A 20,988-nucleotide genomic window follows, 5' to 3' on the forward strand; every position below is an offset into this window, starting at 1 on the left:
CGTTTCTTTTTATGGCTGAGTAATATTCCATTGTATATATGTGCCACATCTTCTTTATCCATTCATCCGATGACGGGCACTTAGGTTGTTTCCATCTCTGGGCTATTGTAAATAGAGCTGCAATGAACATTTTGGTACATGTCTCTTTTTGAATTATGGTTTTCTCAGGGTATATGCCCAGTAGTGGGATTGCTGGGTCATATGGTAGTTCTATTTGTAGCTTTTTAAGGAACCTCCATACTGTTCTCCACAGTGGCTGTATCAATTTACATTCCCACCAACAGTGTAAGAGGGTTCCCTTTTCTCCACACCCTCTCCAGCATTTATTGTTTCTAGATTTTTTGATGATGGCCATTCTGACTGGTGTGAGATGATATCTCATTGTAGTTTTGATTTGCATTTCTCTAATGATTAGTGATGTTGAGCATTCTTTCATGTGTTTGTTGGCAGTCTGTATATCTTCTTTGGAGAAATGTCTATTTAGGTCTTCTGCCCATTTTTGGATTGGGTTGTTTGTTTTCTTGTTATTGAGCTGCATGAGCTGCTTGTAAATTTTGGAGATTAATCCTTTGTCGGTTGCTTCATTTGCAAATATTTTCTCCCATTCTGAGGGTTGTCTTTTGGTCTTGTTTATGGTTTCCTTTGCTGTGCAAAAGCTTTGAAGTTTCATTAGGTCCCATTTGTTTATTTTTGTTTTTATTCCCATTACTCTAGGAGGTGGGTCAGAAAGGATCTTGCTTTGATTTATGTCATAGAGTGTTCTGCCTATGTTTTCCTCTAAGAGTTTGATAGTTTCTGGCCTTACATTTAGGTCTTTAATCCATTTTGAGCTTATTTTTGTGTATGGTGTTAGGGAGTGATCTAATCTCATACTTTTACATGTACCTGTCCAGTTTTCCCAGCACCACTTATTGAAGAGGCTGTCCTTTCTCCATTGTACATTACTGCCACCTTTATCAAAGATAAGGTGTCCATATGTGCATGGGTTTATCTCTGGGCTTTCTATCCTGTTCCATTGATCTATCTTTCTGTTTTTGTGCCAGTACCATACCGTCTTGATGACTGTAGCTTTGTAGTATAGTCTGAAGTCAGGGAGCCTGATTCCTCCAGTTCCTTCTTTCGTTCTCAAGATTGCTTTGGCTATTCGGGGTCTTTTGTGTTTCCATACAAATTGTGAAATTTTTTGTTCTAGTTCTGTGAAAAATGCCAGTGGTAGTTTGATAGGGATTGCATTGAATCTATAGATTGCTTTGGGTAGTAGAGTCATTTTCACAATGTTGATTCTTCCAATCCAAGAACATGGTATATCTCTCCATCTATTTATATCATCTTTAATTTCTTTCATCAGTGTCTTATAATTTTCTGCATACAGGTCTTTTGTCTCCTTAGGTAGGTTTATTCCTAGATATTTTATTCTTTTTGCTGCAACGGTAAATGGGAGTGTTTTCTTGATTTCACTTTCAGATTTTTCATCATTAGTATATAGGAATGCCAGAGATTTCTGTGCATTAATTTTGTATCCTGCCACTTTACCAAATTCATTGATTAGCTCTAGTAGTTTTCTGGTAGCATCTTTAGGGTTCTCTATGTATAGGATCATGTCATCTGCAAACAGTGACAGCTTTACTTCTTCTTTTCCAATTTGGATTCCTTTTATTTCCTTTTCTTCTCTGATTGCTGTGGCTAAAACTTCCAAAACAATGTTGAATAATAGTGGTGAGAGTGGGCAACCTTGTCTTGTTCCTGATCTTAGTGGAAATGCTTTCAGTTTTTCACCATTGAGGATGATGTTTGCTGTGGGCTTGTCATGTATGGCCTTTATTATGTTGAGGAAAGTTCCCTCTATGCCTACTTTCTGCAGGGTTTTTATCATAAATGGGTGTTGAATTTTGTCAAAAGCTTTCTCTGCATCTATTGAGATGATCATATGGTTTTTCTCCTTCAATTTGTTAATATGGTTTATCACATTGATAGATTTGCGTATATTGAAGAATCCTTGCATTCCTGGAATAAACCCCACTTGATCATGGTGTATGATCCTTTTAATGTGCTGTTGGATTCTGTTTGCTAGTATTTTGTTGAGGATTTTTGCATCTATGTTCATCAGTGATATTGGCCTGTAGTTTTCTTTCTTTGTGACATCCTTGTCTGGTTTTGGTATCAAGGTGATGGTGGCCTCGTAGAAGGAGTTAGGGAGTGTTCCTCCCTCTGCTATATTTTGGAAGAGTTGAGAAGGATAGGTGTTAGCTCTTCTCTAAATGTTTGATAGAATTCGCCTGTGAAGCCATCTGGTCCTGGGCTTTTCTTTGTTGGAAGATTTTTAATCACAGTTTCAATTTCAGTGCTTGTGATTGGTCTGTTCATATTTTCTATTTCTTCCTGATTCAGTCTTGGCAGGTTGTGCATTTCTAAGAATTTGTCCATTTCTTCCAGATTGTCCATTTTATTGGCATAGAGTTGCTTGTAGTAATCTCTCATGATCTCTTTTATCTCTGCAGTGTCAGTTGTTACCTCTCCTTTTTCATTTCTAATTCTATTGATTTGAGTCTTCTCCCTACTTTTCTTGATGAGTCTGGCTAGTGGTTTATCTATTTTGTTTATCTTCTCAAAGAACCAGCTTTTAGTTTTATTGATCTTTGCTATTGTTTCCTTCATTTCTTTTTCATTTATTTCTGATCTGATTTTTATGATTTCTTTCCTTCTGCTAGCTTTGGGGTTTTTTTGTTCTTCTTTCTCTAATTGCTTGAGGTGCAAGGTTAGGTTGTTTATTCGAGATGTTTCCTGCTTCTTAAGGTGGGCTTGTATTGCTATAAACTTCCCCCTTAGAACTGCTTTTGCTGCATCCCACAGGTTTTGGGTCGTTGTATCTCCATTGTCATTTGTTTCTAGGTATTTTTTGATTTCCTCTTTGATTTCTTCAGTGATCTCTTCATTATTAAGTAGTGTATTGTACGTTGTGTATTTTTATTTCAGTTGACAGTTTTGGAAACCACGATGGGGTCCAGAGTACCTTCTGTTTTGCCTGCACTCTATAAGGGTCCAGAGCCTTGGTACCAGCAAGGACCACTTGTGCCCATTTGCCTCCTTGGTGTGTCCAGAAGATTGGGTGAAACTCTCCTGGGTCTTAGATCTCCCGTTATTGACTGATGATCCTAAGTTTTATTTGATGGTGGACAAACTACTTGCTGTAAGGAGGTTTTCCTTGAACTTAGTTTCAAGAAGAGGTACCTGCCCCCACAGTTGAAAGATATTGTGTTAAAAAGACACCACGGAAAGTTGACCCAGTTGAAAGATACTCGGATTTGCTCTGTTGAAAAATACTGAGTAGTCTGGACTGGGTTATTAGGTAGGAAACTGGCCTCATGTTTTTCCTAAACAAGGGTCATCAGAAGGCCAGCCTTCAACTAACACCCCAGCCAGATTCATGTACAATACCTATGAAACTTATACTTGCAAGGACTTACTTAATTGGGAACTAAGAAAATCTAACGCTAAAAATGGCCGAGATGGGGCTCTTTTTCACATTCCCAAACTGGATTTTCTGTACACAGTTAGAGAAAGCTGGCTTGAAAGGAACATCTTTTCAGAATTCTGACCTTAAAGAACAAAATCCCTTCTAGGAGGAGCTTGCATTTCTCTTCCTGTGCCTTTGAAATGTAAATGTTCTACTAGATCTTCTTAGATGTTTTGCTCTGTGTTTTGAGAGAATGGTATTTGCCATCCAGAAGGTACACATATCGTGTACATTTGGCAGCCAGTTGAATAGACTGGGATTCTGAGCAGTCTCTTTGGCTATGCCAGCTCTCAGGGAAATTTGTCATAGGGATTCCAGACCATAAGGGACCTTTTCCATCTCAATCTTCGTTGTGTCCCCCTGTACAATGAAGGCCTTTACTTTCTTAGACTATTTTGGGGAGTAAACTTTCTGGATCTTGTGAAGACTGTACCTTTTGCACTCTCTTGTAAGGACACATCTTGCATCTTATTGGTTTGAGTTGCTATTAAGATACTACTCATCAATGGCCAGACTATGGATCCTTTAAATTGGAAAAAATTCTAAATTGATAAATCTATAGAGAGCTCTCATTATAAACAGCTGTTTTATTGGTACCTATTGAAAGACCAAATTAAAATCTGGATACAAAAATATAACAGCTTAAGAACTCCCTTAGATTAAAACAAACAAACAAACAAACAATGGTTTGGGAAACCTCACTTGTGGTCTTGGATTCCCCTTAATGGGTCTTATGGATGTTAATAAAAATACTAGGTTACTTAATGTTAATTAGGTTGATTAACAAGGGAATTGGAAGAAGCTGAGGGGAAGGTCAAACGACTTCTTCCAAACAAGTTGGAAATTTTAAAGTGACTCGTCCCAACAGGATGGAAATCATACATGGTTTTTATGAAATGGGATAAATAAAATGGACACTGATGGGATCAAAACAAACACAACCTAGGTTTGGATGAGAAAAGCGCCCCCCAATTGGTCCCTCCAACATTAAAGGGCCCCAAACAAGTCTGCTTTATTTACCCCAGTTTTTTAAAAATTAAAAAGCTTAAAGAAAATTACACCGAGGTACCTGACAAGCAATTGCTTGGAACAAAGTTAGGTCGGTTAATTAAGTTAATGACTGACAAAAGGGATTGGGTGCCTTGGCTTGACCCCTCACTGGGGGTGTTGACTTAAAATAATTGCACAACATGAGTATTGTGAGTCACGTTTTATTAGGGGCAAAATTGCTAGGAGAAACACTGACTGAAACCATGCACCCTGGCCAGGCAAAGACAGTAACAATTTGTATGACTTATTTTATGACAGGAGATTCTGGTAAGGAGCATGGAACGAACAAGCCAACACCAAGCAGAAGAAAGTTCAAAAGGAGAAAGGAGACGCCAGTCCACATGTCCTACCAACCTCCCAGAATCCTGCTCGCTGGAATCCATCTTGGCTGAGTGGTTGCGTGTGCCACCAGAAAGGACCCTGAGTCAGGATTACTGGCCAGAGACAGCCCGGAAACTAACCCCATTATCATAAAACCCGAGACTATGAGCCATGTGGCAGAGTAGTTCTGGGTTCCCTTACCCTGCTGCTCTCCACCCGGGTGCCCCTTCCTAAAAAAGTCTTTTGCTTTGTCAGCACGTGTGTCTCCTCAGACGATTCATTTCTGAGTGTTAGATAAGACCCCACTCTTGGGCCCTGGAAGGGGTCCCCCTTCCTGCAACAAAATGGCGACTATAGACTGGGAGACAGCATTTCCGATAGTTTTGAGAAACTGCTCCAAAGAGGTAGGGGGGAAGATCGGTATATATGTGATTTTGGTGACAGGGGAGTACATACAATCAGGCACATTTTTCTTTAGCAGAAGGTTTCGAGGAGCAGTCATCACCATGAAGGATTTTAGTGCTTTTCTAGATATGAAGAGGTGCAAGAATTGGGTTCATAAAATTGGCTCCTGAAAATATCTAACTATCTGAAGACCTGTTCTGCCAGTTTTTCCCAGAGCACAGAGTGCCTCATTTCTGCTCTCCACCCTGAACTCCTTTCAGGGGGGTGTTAAAATCAGCAGCTGCAGCAGCACATGATTTAATCCTTGTAGAGGTAGTTGGTAAATGCCAATGGCAAGTGCCAATTTGTTGTTAACAGGAACCCCAAAGTCTTTTATACATAAATGGATAAAATGGCCAGAGGATAACAAGGAAAGTTTCTGGGATTCTTTGTAAGACCAAGACTTGTTGGTGGGGTCATAATGGAGGCTAAAGTTAAAGGTATAAGTGTTGGTAGAATTGAGATGAAAGTTTACAAAAATTTGTATATTTGAATGGGCTTTATATAAGATGGTTACCTCTCTTTTGCCTAATTATATTCTGGGATAGACATTATGTCTCACTGGGGAATGATTCCCCTGTCTGGTATTATAAGACGAGGCATATAAACCTGCCCCTCAGGCAATATTATTTAAAAATACTAAAGGAAACCAATAGGGTTACTTGAGCCCAGAGAATATGAAGTAAAAACTGGCGGCTAATATTAAGGGGCTAATAAAAGCAATAATGGAGGTTTTTTTGCCCCTAGGGCAATCTGCTCTGGGTTTAACTTGTTCATGCAGAAAGAGGGCCATTGTTGAATGCCTTGTGCAAACTTTTAAAGGCATGATAAATTTAACCCCAAATTTCTTGGACATAGAATTCCTTTTTTTTTTTTTTTTCTTTTTGCGGTACGCAGGCCTCTCACTGTTGTGGCCTCTCCCATTGCAGAGCACAGGCTCCAGACGTGCAGGCTCCGGACCCGCAGGCTCAGCGGCCATGGCTCACGGGCCCAGCTGCTCCGCGGCATGTGGGATCTTCCCGGACCGGGGCACGAACCCGTGTCCCCTGCATCGGCAGGCGGACTCTCAACCACTGTGCCAGCAGGGAAGCCCTTGAACATAGAATTCTTGATTCCCAGTTTATTTAGAAATCTTGCTGATATAAGGAAACAAATTAAAATGTAGTTGGGCAAATCAATCTTTTAATATCACTTAGGTAGCAGAGCTCTTTGGGAAGTTAAAAGCAAATATCTTTGCCTTGCCAATCTCTACAAATCAGAAATGTAAGTACAGTCCACAAAGACTTTAGAAAGCCTAATTAACTCAGGTAGAATATAAAACCAAAAGAAAAAAAATAAGGGAAACGTTTTTGAAAGTTAAGAATTCTAACTCATATATGTAATTAAAAGTAATAAAATTAATAAGGAAAACATCTTTGTTTGAAAGGAAAAAAAGATATAAGGAATGGAAATGCAGTCTGTTAAGGGAAAAGAGAGTAATTTTGTCCTGGAGAGAAAAAAATGGGGGGAGCATAGGACAAAATTTGAAGGTAAAATGGGAAATTATAGAAGGTTTGTGGGAAAAGAAACCTGAAACAAGAGGTTTGTGCATGGTCAGGATTAGTTAAGATTAGAAGAAAATTTAATTGAGTAAATAAATTTTAATATTAAAAGTAAGCCAGTACAAAACTAGAATTGGTTTTCTCTTTGTTTTAAGAGAATGAATTCTTTTAAAATATTAATCTACTTTTAATAACAGGTTGTAAAGTTTATCTTCTAAGTAATCTGTTGTAACTTTCAATGTTTGCCTTTAAATTCTTTTCTTGTCACTTTGATTGAGTGAATAAGTATTGTTTCATGGTGACCTATGAGCCTATTTTGGCCAAGTGTTTTAAAACCTTTTGATATCTTTAATACTTCCTGAAGTCAAATTCTAAATGAAGTTCTTTTGACCTCTAGCTAAACTTGGGATGCTTCAGAGGGCCCCTGAAACATCAAAGAGTTATTAAAATAATTAGGTTTATCTGGTATGTTATGTTACAATGGGAAACATCATCAAATTGCATGGGTAAATGTCATTAATATAGATAGTCTAGAAATTATATGGAATTCCTAAAAATCTGGTTTATCCTAGTATAATGTTATCAGTCACAGTTCTAGTTATTATCTTAAAATATTGTATGTCACAGAAATAACTTTCTTTGTCAATTACATTGTAATCAGATCTTTATGCTATTTTAAGTCTTTTGTCATTTATAGACAGTTATTATTTTACTCTGATGCTTTAACAAAAATGAAGATCTTCAAGAAGATATTTTTGAAAATAACTTTTTGAAAAATATAGGTTTCTGATGACTTTTAGATCATACCATTGAACTGGGTAAGAAATTAAAAAAACTATTGGAGAACTTAATGGCTTCATCCAGACCAACAAAATTTAATTACATGGACTGAAAGAACTGATAAATATGAATTATAATTTATGACTTTTGGTCTGAAATATTACTGTCTTTTAATATTTGCTTTCCAGAAAATCTTACCTCTTATGTTAACTATGACCTACAGCAAGGTGATAAATTATACCTTTATAAACAGACATGAAACACTTATCTTCTTCTCTCTACCTAATCCCTCCAGAATTTGATTTCTCCAGCTGGCTCCCCTCTGGATTTGATGGCTTATTGTGATCCAGATTGCAACTAGTTATACATTGTTTTAATTTGTTCTCTCTTTGTTGTTTTGAAAGTGTTCATAATTTCTCTGCTGTACTATAACCTTATTGATGTTACTAACTGTATTACTTATATCCTATTTTATAAGATTGTTGTCTCTTGCATTACCCAATGTGTAGCCAGACATCCAACAGAATTAATGATGGCTAAACATCTTGAGGCAACTGATCACATATATAGCTCTCTATAAAATTAATTGTAATAGTGCAACACTAGATATGGGAAGAAGCAACAAGGGAAAAATATTTCCTGTATCATAATATAATAAATAAAAAATAATTTTACTGGCTGGGTTATATTGACCACATTATCTTTGATACATGGTATAGTTTGAGTCAAAATTTAATCTCTTAAGTCTGAATTTATTAGTACTGTGTTCCAATCTCTCTAAAGTGAGAAAAAAAATCAACGTGCACTATATAGAAAATTCTTAATGTAAAACTCCTGTTTTACCATTTTTATCCCCCAATTTCACTGTTACATAACAACAAACATAATTTCAATATACTATACAGACCCCACCTCAAAACATAGATCCATTTTTTAGTTCTTTGTTAAATGAGTTAGCTGGATTTCCATACAATATAAAGATTTCATGCATTCTATGTTTGCCTAAGCTAGCTATCTACACAAATTCTCTTCCAAGGCAGGGCCCTAACCTGTACAGAATAAAGTAGGCAGCCTTATTCCTGAGAAGTACAGTGATAAACTGATTTGTCTTAGGTTCTCAGAGTCTGCCCTCTCAGGACCCTGTCTTTGGAAAGAAAACAAAACTGGATGGTTACCCTGCCTGAAAACTACAGAAAACTCAACTCCTTTTATACCATACCATGCATGTCACCCACAGAAATGTCTCCAGTAAAATAATATATCTAATTGGAATTTTTCAAAACAGTGCCCTCTGACTTGGAATCCTGAAGTACTTTTTTTTTTTTTAAATAATAAGGTGTCTCCCAGCTGCTGCTGATACTGTGATACTGGTCCTTATAGTACTACCTTGACCAGATGCTTTGAATTGCTATATCTTGCAAACTTCTATGGGGCATAGAGCCTTGATCCACCAATATCACTACCACTCCTTTTGAAACATGTTATGTGGACTTTCTGCTAAATGCCCAAAGACTGCAACTACTCATCTCCACCACAGTCTCTCACCTGTGTATTTCTACTTAACCTTCCCCTAGTAGCAGTCAGAGGTTTGTGTAACCTACAGTTGATTATAGAGAAACCTACTCAGAATGATAAGTGAAGTGGACATAGTCAATCTATCCAAGAAAGAGTTTAGGATAGTGATCATTAAGATGAACAAAAAATTCAGGAGAAGAACGGATGCACAGAGAGAGAAGTTAGAAGATTTTAACAAAGAGTTATAGAATATATAAAACAACCAAAGATGAAGAATACAACAACTGCAAAGAAAAATACACTAGAAGGAAACAAAAGTACATTAAATGATACAGAGGAAAAGATCAGTGAGTTAGAATAGAGTAGCAGAAAACACTAATGCTGAATAGAGAAAAGAAAAAAATGAAAAGAAATGAGGACAGTTTAAGAGACCTCTGGGAAAACATCAAGGGCACTAATATTTACACTAGAAGGAGAAGAGAGAGAAAGGGCTGAGAACATAATTGAAGACTTAATAGCTGAAAACTTCCCTAATGTGGAAAAAAAAAAGGACATAAAGTCCAGGAAGGACTGAGAGTCCCAAGTAGGATTAACACAAAGAGGAAATCAACACAATACACTGTAATTAAAATGGCAAAAACAAAAGATAGAGAATATTAAAAGCAGCAAGGGAAAAGGAACACATTACATACAAGGGAACTTCCATATAGCTATGAGAAGACTTTTCAACAGAAACTCTGCAGGCAAAAAGGGAGTGGCAAAATATAGTTAAAGTGATGAAAGGGAAAAAGCTACAACTGAGAATATTCTACTTGGTAAAGCTCTCATTTGGATTTGATGGAGAGATCAAAAGGTTTACAGACAAACAAAAGCTGAAAGAGTTCAACACCATCAAGCCAGCATTCAAAGAAATGTTAAAGGAACTACTCTAAGTGAAAAAGAAAAGGTCCAAACTAGAAACATAAAAATTAAGACCAGATAAGTGTGATTGGTAAAGGCAAACATATAGAAAAGGTAGAAAATCAACCATGAAAAAAGCTACTAGGAAGGTTAAAAGATGAAAGTAGTAAAATCATCTATATCCACATTAAGCAGTTAAGAGTTACACAATACAATTAGATAACATATAAAATATGATATCAAAAACAGTAATTGTGAGGGCAGGATATTACAAATGACGGCTTGTTAAAATGCATTTGGAATTAAGAGTTCAGCAACTTAAAACAATCACATATATATGTAGATGGCTATATTTAAACTCATGGTAACCACAAACCAAAATTTTATATACACACAAAATAAACCAAAAAGAAATCCAAAAATAACACTAAAGATAGTCATCAAATCATAAGGGAAGAGAAGAAAATAGGAAAGGAACAAAAAAGACTTACAAAAACAAAGTACAATAAACAAAATGGCTATAAGAACATACATATTGGGACTGGTCGGAGAAGATGGCGGAAGACTAACACGCAGAGATCACCTTCCTCCCCATAGATACATCAGAAATATATCTACACGTGGAACTGCTCCTATAGAACACCCACTGAACGCTGGCAGAAGACCTCAGACCTCCCAAAAGGCAAGAAACTCCCCACGTAACTGTGTAGGGCAAAAGAAAAAAGAAAAACAGAGACAAAAGAATAGGGACGGGACCTGCGCCAGTGGGAAGGAGCTGTGAAGGAGGAAAGGTTTCCACACATAAGGAAGCCACTTTGCGGGCAGAGACTGAGGGTGGCGGAGGGGGGAAGCTTCAGAGCCGCGGTGGAGAGCACAGCAACAGGGCTGCGGAGGGCAAAGCGGAGAGATTGCCGCACAGAGGATTGGTACCGACCAACACTAACCAGCCCAAGAGGCTTGTTTGCTCATTTGCCGGGGCGGGCGGGGCTGCGAGCTGAGGCTCGGGCTTCGGTCAGATCGCAGGGAGACGACTGGGGTGGGCGGGATGAACACAGCCAGAAGGGGTTAGTGCACCACGGTTAGATGGGAGGGACTCCAGGATAAAGTCTGGACCTGCAGAAGAGGCAAGAGACTTTTTCTTGCCTCTTTGTTTCCTGGTGTGCGAGGAGAGGGGATTAAGAGTGCCACTTAAAGGAGCTCCAGAGACAGGCGCGAGCCACGACTATCAGCGTGGACCCCAGAGACGGGCATGAAATGCTAAGGCTGCTGCTGCTGCCACCAAGAAGTCTGTTTGCAAGCACAGGTCACTATCCACACCTCCCCTCCCAGGAGCCTGGGCAGACCGCCACTGCCAGGGTTCAGTGATCCAGGGACAACTTCCCCAGGAGAACGCACGGCACGCCTAAGGCTGCTGCACCGTCATGCTGGCCTTTGCCGCGGCAGGCTCTCCCCACATCCATACCCCGCCCTCCTCCCGGACTCAGTTAGCCAGAGCCCCCGAATCAGATGCTCCTTTAACCCAGTCCTGTCTGAGCGAAGAACAGAGGCCCTCAGGCAATCTACACGCACAGGCGGGGCAAAATTCAAGGTTGAACACCGGGAGCTGTGCCAACAAAGAAGAGAAAGGGAAATCACTCCCAGCAGCCTCAGGAGCAGCGGATTAAATCTCCACAATCAACTTGATGTGCCTTGCATCTATGGAATTCCTGAATACACAACAAACCATCCCAAATTGAGGAGGTGGACTTTGGGAGCAAGATATATTATTTTTTCCCCTTTTCCTATTTTTGTGAGTGTGTATGTGTATGCTTCTGTGTGAGATTTTGTCTGTATAGCTTTGCTTTCACCATTTGTCCTAGGGTTCTGTACGTCCGTTTTTTTTTCTTACTTAAAAATTTTTTCTTAATAATTTTTTATTTTAATAACTTGATTTTATTTTATCTTTATTTTATCATGTTTCTTTCTTTCTATTTTTTCTCACTTTCATTCTGAGCCATGTTGATGAAAGGCTCTTGGTGCTCCAACCAGGATGCAGTGCCTGTGCCTCTGAGGTGGGAGAGCCAACTTCAGGACACTGGTCCAAAAGAGACCTCCCAGCTCCACGTATTATCAAATGGTGAAAATCTCCCAGAGATCTCCATCTCAACACCAAGACCCAGCTTCACTCAAAGATGAGCAAGTTACAGTGCTGGACACCCTATGCCAAACAACAGTCAAGACAGGAACACAACCCCACCCATTAGCAGAGAGGCTGCCTAAAATCATACTAAGACCACAGACACCCCAAAACACACTACCAGACGTGGACCTGCCCACCAGAAAACAAGATGCAGCCTCATCCAACAGAACACAGGCACTAGTCCCCTCCACCAGGAAGCCTACACAGCCCAGTGAACCAACCTTAGCCACTGGGGACAGACACCAAAAACAACAGGAACTACGAACGTGCAGCCTGTGAAAAGGAGACCTGAAACACAGTAAGTTAAGCAAAATGAGAAGACAGAAAAACACACAGCACATGAAGGAGCAAGGTAAAAACCCACCAGACCTAACAAATGAAGAGGAAATACGAAGTCTACCTGAAAAAGAATTCAGAATAATGATAGTAAAGATGATCTAAAATCTTGGAAATAGAATAGACAAAATGCAAGAAACATTTAACAAGGACCTAGAAGAAATAAAGAGGAAACAAGCAACAATGAACAGCACAATAAATGAAATTACAAACACTCTAGAAGGGATCAATAGCAGAATAACTGAGGCAGGGGAACGGACAAGTGACCTGGAAGATAAAATAGTGGAAATAATTACTGCAGAGCAGAATAAAGAAAAAACAATGAAAAGAATTGAGGACAATCTCAGAGACCTTGGGGACAGCACTAAATACACCAACATAAGAATTATAGGGGTTCCAGAAGAAGAAGACAAAAAGAAAGGGACTGAGAAAATATATGAAGAGATTATAGTTGAAAACTTCCCTAATATGGGAAAGGAAATATTTAATCAAATCCAGGAAGCACAGAGAGTCTGATATAAGATAAATCCAAGGAGAAATATGCCAAGACACACATTAATCAAACTATCAAAAATTAAATACAAAGAAAACATATTAAAAGCAGCAAGGGAAAAAAAATAACACACAAGGGAATCCCCATAAGGTTAACAGCTGATCTTACAGCAGAAACTCTGCAAGGCAGAAGAGAATGGCAGGACATATTTAAAGTGATGAAGGTGAAAAATCTAAAACCATGATTAACCTACCCAGCAAGGATCTCATACATTTTGATGGAGAAATTAAAAACTTTACAGACAAGCAAAAGCTGAGAGAGTTCAGCACCACGAAACCAGCTTTACAACAAATGCTAAAGGAACTTCTCTAGGCAAGAAGCACAAGAGAAGGAAAAATCTTACAATAAGAAACTCAAAACAATTAAGAAAATGGGAATATGAACATACATATTGATAATTACCTCAAATGTAAATGGATAAAATGCTCCCAGCAAAAGACACAGACTGGCTGAATGGATACAAAAACAAGACCCATATATATGCTGTCTATGAGAGACCTACTTCAGACCTAGGGACACAAAGTGACTGAAAGTGAGGGGATGGAAAAAGATATGCCATGCAAATGGAAATCAAAAGGAAGCTGGAGGAGCAATTCTCATATCAGACAAAATAGCCTTTAAAATAAAGACGATTACAAGAGACAAAGAAGGACACTACATAATGATCAAGGGATCAATCCAAGAAGAAGATATAACAATTGTTAATATTTATGCACCCAACAGAGGAGCACCTCAATACATAATGCAAATACTAACAGCCATAAAAGGGGAAATCAACAGTAACAGAATCATAGTAGGGAACTTTAGCATCCCACTTTCACCAATGGACAGATCATCCAAAATGAAAATAAATAAGGAAACACAAGCTTTAAGTGATACCTTAAACAAGGTGGACTTAATGGATATTTATAGGACATTCCATCCAGAAACATTAGAATACATTTTTTTCTCAAGTGCTCATGGAGCATTCTCTAGGGTAGATCATATGTTGGGTCACAAAACAAGCCTTGGTAAATTTAAGAAAATTGATATCACTTCAAGTATCTTTTCTGACAACAACGCTATGAGAATAGATATCAATTACAGGAAAATATCTGTAAAAAATACAAACACATGGAGGCTAAGCAATACACTACTTAATAATCAAGTGATCACTGAAGAAATCAAAGAGGAAATCAATAAAATACCTAGAAACAAATGACATGGAGACAGAACGACTCAAAACCTATGGGATGCAGCAAAAGCAGTTTTAAGATGAAAGTATAGCAATACAATTCTACCTTAAGAAACAGGAAACATCTCAAATAAACAACCTAACCGTGCATCTTAAAGAATTAGAGAAAGAAGAATAAAAAAAACCCAAAGTTAGCAGAAGGAAAGAAATCATAAAGATCACATCAGAAAGAAATGAAAAAGAAATGAAGGAAATGATAACAAAGATCAATAAAACTAAAAGCTGTTTTTTCAGAAGCGATACAAAATTGATAAAACATTAGCCAGACTCATCAAGAAAAAAAGGGAGAAGACTCAAATCAAAAGAATTAGAAATGAAAAGGAGAAGTAACAATTGACACTGCAGAAATACAAAAGATCATGAGAGATTACTACAAGCAACTCTATGCCAATAAAATGGACAACCTGGAAGAAATGGACAAATTCTTAGAAATGCAAAACGTTCCGAGGCTGAACCAGGAAGAAATAAAAAAAATATGAACAGACCAATAACAAGCAGTGAAATTGAAACTGTGATTAAAAATATTCCAGCAAACAAAAACCAAAGATGAGATGGTTTCACAGGCATATTCTATCAAACATTTAGAGAAGAGCTAACACCTATCCTTTTCAAACTCTTCTGAAATATAGCAGAGGGAGGAGCACTTCCAAACACATTCTACTGGGCACCCACAGTGTGATATCCAAACCAGACAAATATGTCACAAAAAAAGAAAACTACAGGCCAATATGGCTGATGAACATTGATGCAAAATTCCTCAACAAAATACTAACAAACAGAATCCAACAGCACATTAAAAGGATCATACACCATGATCAAGTGGGGTTTATCCCAGGAATAAGAGGATTCTTCAATATACACAAATCAATCAATGTGATACACCATATTAACAAATTGAAGGAGAAAAACCATATGATCATCTCAATTGATTCAGAGAAAGCTTTCAACAAAATTCTACAATGATATATGATAAAAACCCTGCAGAAAGTAGGCATAGAGAGAACTTTCCTCAACGTAATAAAGGCCATATATGACAAACACATATCCAACATCGTCCTCAATGGTGAAAAAGTGAAACCATTTCCAAAAGATCAAGGACATGACAAGGTTGCCCACTCTGACCACTATTATACAACATAGTTTTGGGAGTTTTAGCCACAGCAATCAGAGAAGAAAAAGAAATAAAGGGAATCCAAATCAGAAAAGAAGAAGTAGAGCTGTCACTGTTTGCAGATGACATAATACTCTACATAGAGAATATTAAAGATGGTATCAGAAAACTACTAGAACTAATTAATGAATTTGCTAAAGAAGCAGGATACGAAATTAATGCACAGAAATCTCTGGCATTCCTATACACTAATGATGAAAAATCTGAAAGGGAAATCAAGAAAACACTCCCATTTACCATTGCAACAAAAAGAATAAAATATTTAGGAATAAACCTACCTAAGGAGACAAAAGACCTGTATGCAGAAAATTATAAGACACTGATGAAAGAAATTAAAGATGATACAAATAGATGGAGAGATATACCATGTTCTTGGATTGGAAGAATGAAAATTGTGAATATGTCTCTACTACCCAAAGTAATCTACAGATTCAATGAAATCCCTATCAAACTACCACTAGCATTTTTCACAGAAATAGAACAAAGAACTACATAATTTGTATGGAAACACAAAAGACCCTGAATAGCAAAAGCAATATTGAGAAAGAAAAACAGAGCTGGGGGAATCAGGCTCCCTGACTTCAGACTATACTACAAAGCTACAGTAATCAAAAAAGTATGGTACTGGCACAGAAATAGAAATATAGATCAGGGGAACAGGATAGAAAGCCCTGAGATAAAGCCAAACACATATGGTCACCTTATCTTTGATAAAGGAGGCAAGAATATACAGTGGAGAAAGGACGGCCTCTTCAATAAGTGGTGCTGAGAAAACTGTTAGGTACATGTAAAAGTATCAAATTAGAACGCTCCCTAACAGCACACACAGTAATAAAGCCAAAATGGATTAAAGACCTAAATGTCAGGCCAGACACTATCAAATTTTAGAGGAACACATAGGCAGAACACTCTATGACATAAATCACAGCAAGATCCTTTATGACCCACCTTCTAGAGAAACAGACATAAAAAAAATAAGCAAACAGGACCTAATGAAACTTAATAGCTTTTGCACAGCAAAGGAAACCATAAACAAGACCAAAAGACAACCCTCGGAGTGGGAGAAAATATTTGCAAATGAAGCAACTGACAAAGGATCATCTCAAAGATTTACAAGCAGCTCATGCAACTCAACAACAAAAAAAACAAACAGCAAAATCAAAAATATTTTGTAATAACCTATAAAGGAAAAGAACCTGAAAAAGAATGTATATATATACTGAATCTCTTTGCTGTACACCTGAAACTAACACTACGTTGTAAATCAACTATATTTCAATAAAAAAATTAAAAAGAAAAAAAAATGGGCAGAAGCCCTAAATAGACATTTCTCCAAAGAAGATATACAGACTGCCAACAAACACATGAAAGAATGCTCAACATCATTAATCATTAGAGAAATGCAAATCAAAACTACAATGAGGGCTTCCCTGGTGGCGCAGTGGTTGAGAGTCTGCCTGCTGATGCAGGGGACACAGGTTCGTGCCCCGGTCTGGGAAGATCCCACATGCCGCGGAGCGGCTGGGCCCGTAAGCCATGGCCGCTGAGCCTGCGCATCCGGAGCCTATGCTCCGCAGCGGGAGAGGCCACAACAGTGAGAGGCCCGCGTACAGCAAAAAAAAAAAAAAAAAAAAAAACTACAATGAGATATCATCTCAAACCAGTCAGAATGGCCATCATCAAAAAATCTAGAAACAATAAATGCTGGACAGGTTGTGGAGAAAAGGGAACACTCTTGCACTGTTCATGGGAATATAAATTGATACAGCCACTATGGAGAACAGTATGGAGGTTCCTTATAAAACTAAAAATAGAACTACCATACCACGTAGGAATCCCACTACTGGGCATATACCTTGAGAAAATCATAATTCAAAAAGAGTCATGTACCAAAATATTCATTGCAGCTCTACTTACAATTGCCAGGACATGGAAAAAACCTAAGTGTACATCATCGGATGAATGGTTAAAAAAGATGTGGCACATATATAGAATGGAATATTAGTCAGCCATAAAAAGAAACGAAATTTAGATATTTGTAGTTAGGTGGATGTACCTAGAGTCTGTCATACAGAGTGAAGTAAGTCAGAAAGAGAAAAACAAATACCGTATGGTAATACATATATATGGAATATAAGAGAAAAAAGGCTCATGAAGAACCTAGGGGCAAGATGGGAGTAAAGACACAGACCTACTAGAGAATGGACTTGAGGATATGGGGAGGGTGAACGGTAAGCTGTGACAAAATGAGAGAGTGGCATGGACATATATACACTACCAAATGTAAAACAGATAGCTAGTGGGAAACAGTCGCATAGCACAGGGAGATCAGCTCTGTGGTTTGTGACCACCTAGAGGCGTGGATTAGGGAGGGTGGGAGGGAGCTAGATGCAAGAAGGAAGAGTTATGGGAACATATGTATACGTATAACTGATTCACTTTGTTATAAAGCAGAAAATAACACAGCATTGTAAAGCAGTTATACTACAATAAAGATGTTAGAAAAAAAAAGAACATACATATTGATACTATACATTTTTTCTTTTACATCTTTATTGGAGTATAATTGCTTTACAATGGTGTGTTATTTTCCGCTTTATAACAAAGCAAATCAGTTATACATATACATATGTTCCCATATCTCTTTCCTCTTGCATCTCCCTCCCACCCACCCTCCCTATCCCACCCCTCCAGGCGGTCACAAAGCACCGAGCTGATCTCCCTGTGCTATGCAGCTGCTTCCCACTAGCTGTCTACCTTACATTTGGTCGTGTATATATGTCCATGCCTCTCTCTCGCTTTGTCACAGCTTACCCTTCCCCCTCCCCTTATCCTCAAGTCCATTCTCTAGTAGGTCTGTGTCTTTATTCCTGTCTTACCCCTAGGTTCTTCATGATATTCTTTTTTCTTAAATTCCATATATATGTGTTAGCATACGGTATTTGTCTTTCTCTTTCTGACTTACTTCACTCTGTATGACACACTGTAGGTCTATCCTCCTCATTACAAATAGGTCAATTTCGTTTCATTTTATGGCTGAGTAATATTCCGTTGTATATATGTGCCACATCTTCTTTATCCATTCATCTGATGACGGACAGTAAGGTTGTTTCCATCTCCTCGCTATTGTAAATAGAGCTGCAGTGAACATTTTGGTACATGACTTTTTTTTTTTAACATCTTTATTGGGGTATAATTGCTTTACAATGGTGTGTTAGTTTCTGCTTTATAACAAAGTGAATCAGTTATACATATACATATGTTCCCATATCTCTTCTTTCTTGCATCTACCTCCCTCCCACCCTCCCTAGTCCATCCCTCTATGTGGTCACAAACCACCGAGTTGATATCACTGTGCTATGTGGCTGCTTCCCACTAGCTATCTATTTTACGTTTGGTAGTATATATATGTCCATGCCACTCTCTCACTTTGTTACGGGTTACCCTACCCCGTCCCCATATACACAAGTCCATTCTCTGGTAGGTCTGTGTCTTTATTCCTGTCTTACCCCTAGGTTCTTCATGACATTTTTCCCCTTAGATTCCATATATATGTGTTAGCATACGGTATTTTTCTTTCACCTTCTGACTTACTGCACTCTCTATGATAGACTCTAGGTATATCCACCTCACTACAGATAACTCATTTTCGTTTCTTTTTATGGCTGAGTAATATTCCATTGTATATATGTGCCACCTCTTCTTTTATTTTTTACAACTTTATTGGAGTAAAATTGCTTTACAATGGTGTGTTATTTTCTGCTTTATAACAAAGTGAATCAGTTATACATATACATATATTCCCATATCTCTTCCCTCTTGCGTCTCTCTCCCATCCACCCTCCCTATCCCACCCCTCCAGGTGGTCAAAAGCACCAAGCTGATCTCCCTGTTCTATGCAGCTGCTTCCCACTAGCTGTCTACCTTACATTTGGTCGTGTATATATGTCCATGCCTCTCTCTCGCTTTGTCACAGCTTACCCTTCCCCCTCCCCATATCCTCAAGTCCATTCTCTAGTAGGTCTGTGTCTTTATTCCTGTCTTACCCCTAGGTTCTTCATGATATTCTTTTTTCATAAATTCCATATTTATGTGTTAGCATACGGTATTTATCTTTCTCTTTCTGACTTACTTCACTGTGTATGACACACTCTATGTCTATCCTCATCATTTCAAATAGGTCAATTTCGGTTCATTTTATGGCTGAGTAATATTCCGTTGTATATATGTGCCACATCTTCTTTATCCATTCATCTGATGATGGACACTTAGGTTGTTTCCATCTCCTCGCTATTGTAAATAGAGCTGCAATGAACATTTTGGTACATGACTCTTTTTGAATTATGGTTTTCTCAGGGTATATGCCCAGTAATGGGATTGCTGGGTCATGTGGTAGTTCTATTTGTAGTTTTTTAAGGAACCTCCATAGTGGTCTCCATAGTCGTTGTACCAATTCACATTCCCACCAGCAGTGCAAGAGTGTGCCCTTTTCTCCACACCCTCTCCAGCATTTATTGTTTCTAGATTTTTTGATGATGGCCATTCTGACCGGTGTGAGATGATATCTCATTGTAGTTTTGATTTGCATTTCTCTAATGATTAATGATGTTGAGCATTCTTTCATGTGTTTTTTGGCAGTCTGTGTATGTTCTTTGGCAAAATGTCTATTAGGTCTTCTGCCCATTTTTGGATTGGGTTGTTTGTTTTTTGTTATTGAGCTGAATGATCTGCTTATAGATTTGAAGATTAATCCTTTGTCAGTTGCTTCATTTGCAAATATTTTCTCCCATTCTGAGGGTTGTCTTTTGGCCTTGTGTGTGGTTTTCTTTGCTGTGCAAAGGTTTTAAGTTTCATTAGGTCCCATTTGTTTATTTTCGTTTTTATTTCCATTTCTCTAAGAGGTGGGTCAAAAACGATCTTGCTGTGATTTATGTCATAGCGTGCTCTGCCTATGATTTCCTCTAAGACTTTGATAGTGTCTGGCCTTACATTTAGGTCTTTAATCCATTTTGAGTTTAGTTTTGTGTATGGTGTTGGGGAGTGTTCTAATTTCACACTTTTACATGTATCTGTCCAGTTTCCCCAGCACCACTTATTGAAGAGGCTGTCCTTTCTCCACTGTACCTTCTTGTCTCCTTTATCAAAGATAAGTTGACCATATGTGCATTGGTTTATCTCTGGGCTTTCTATCCTGTTATATTTATCTATATTTCTGTTTTTGTGCCAGTACCATTCTGTCTTGATTTCTGTACCTTTGTAGTATAGTCTGAAGTCAGGGAGCCTGATTCCTCCAGCTCCATTTTTTGTTCTCAAGATTGCTTTGACTATTCGGGGTCTTTTGTGTTTCCATACAAATTGTGCAATTTTTTGTTCTAGTTCTGCGAAAAATGCCAGTGGTAGTTTGATAGGGATTGCATTGTATCTCTAGATTGCTTTGGGTAGTAGAATCA

The sequence above is a fragment of the Lagenorhynchus albirostris genome, chromosome X (assembly GCF_949774975.1).
Source record: "Lagenorhynchus albirostris chromosome X, mLagAlb1.1, whole genome shotgun sequence".
Classification (NCBI taxonomy): Eukaryota; Metazoa; Chordata; class Mammalia; order Artiodactyla; family Delphinidae; genus Lagenorhynchus; species Lagenorhynchus albirostris.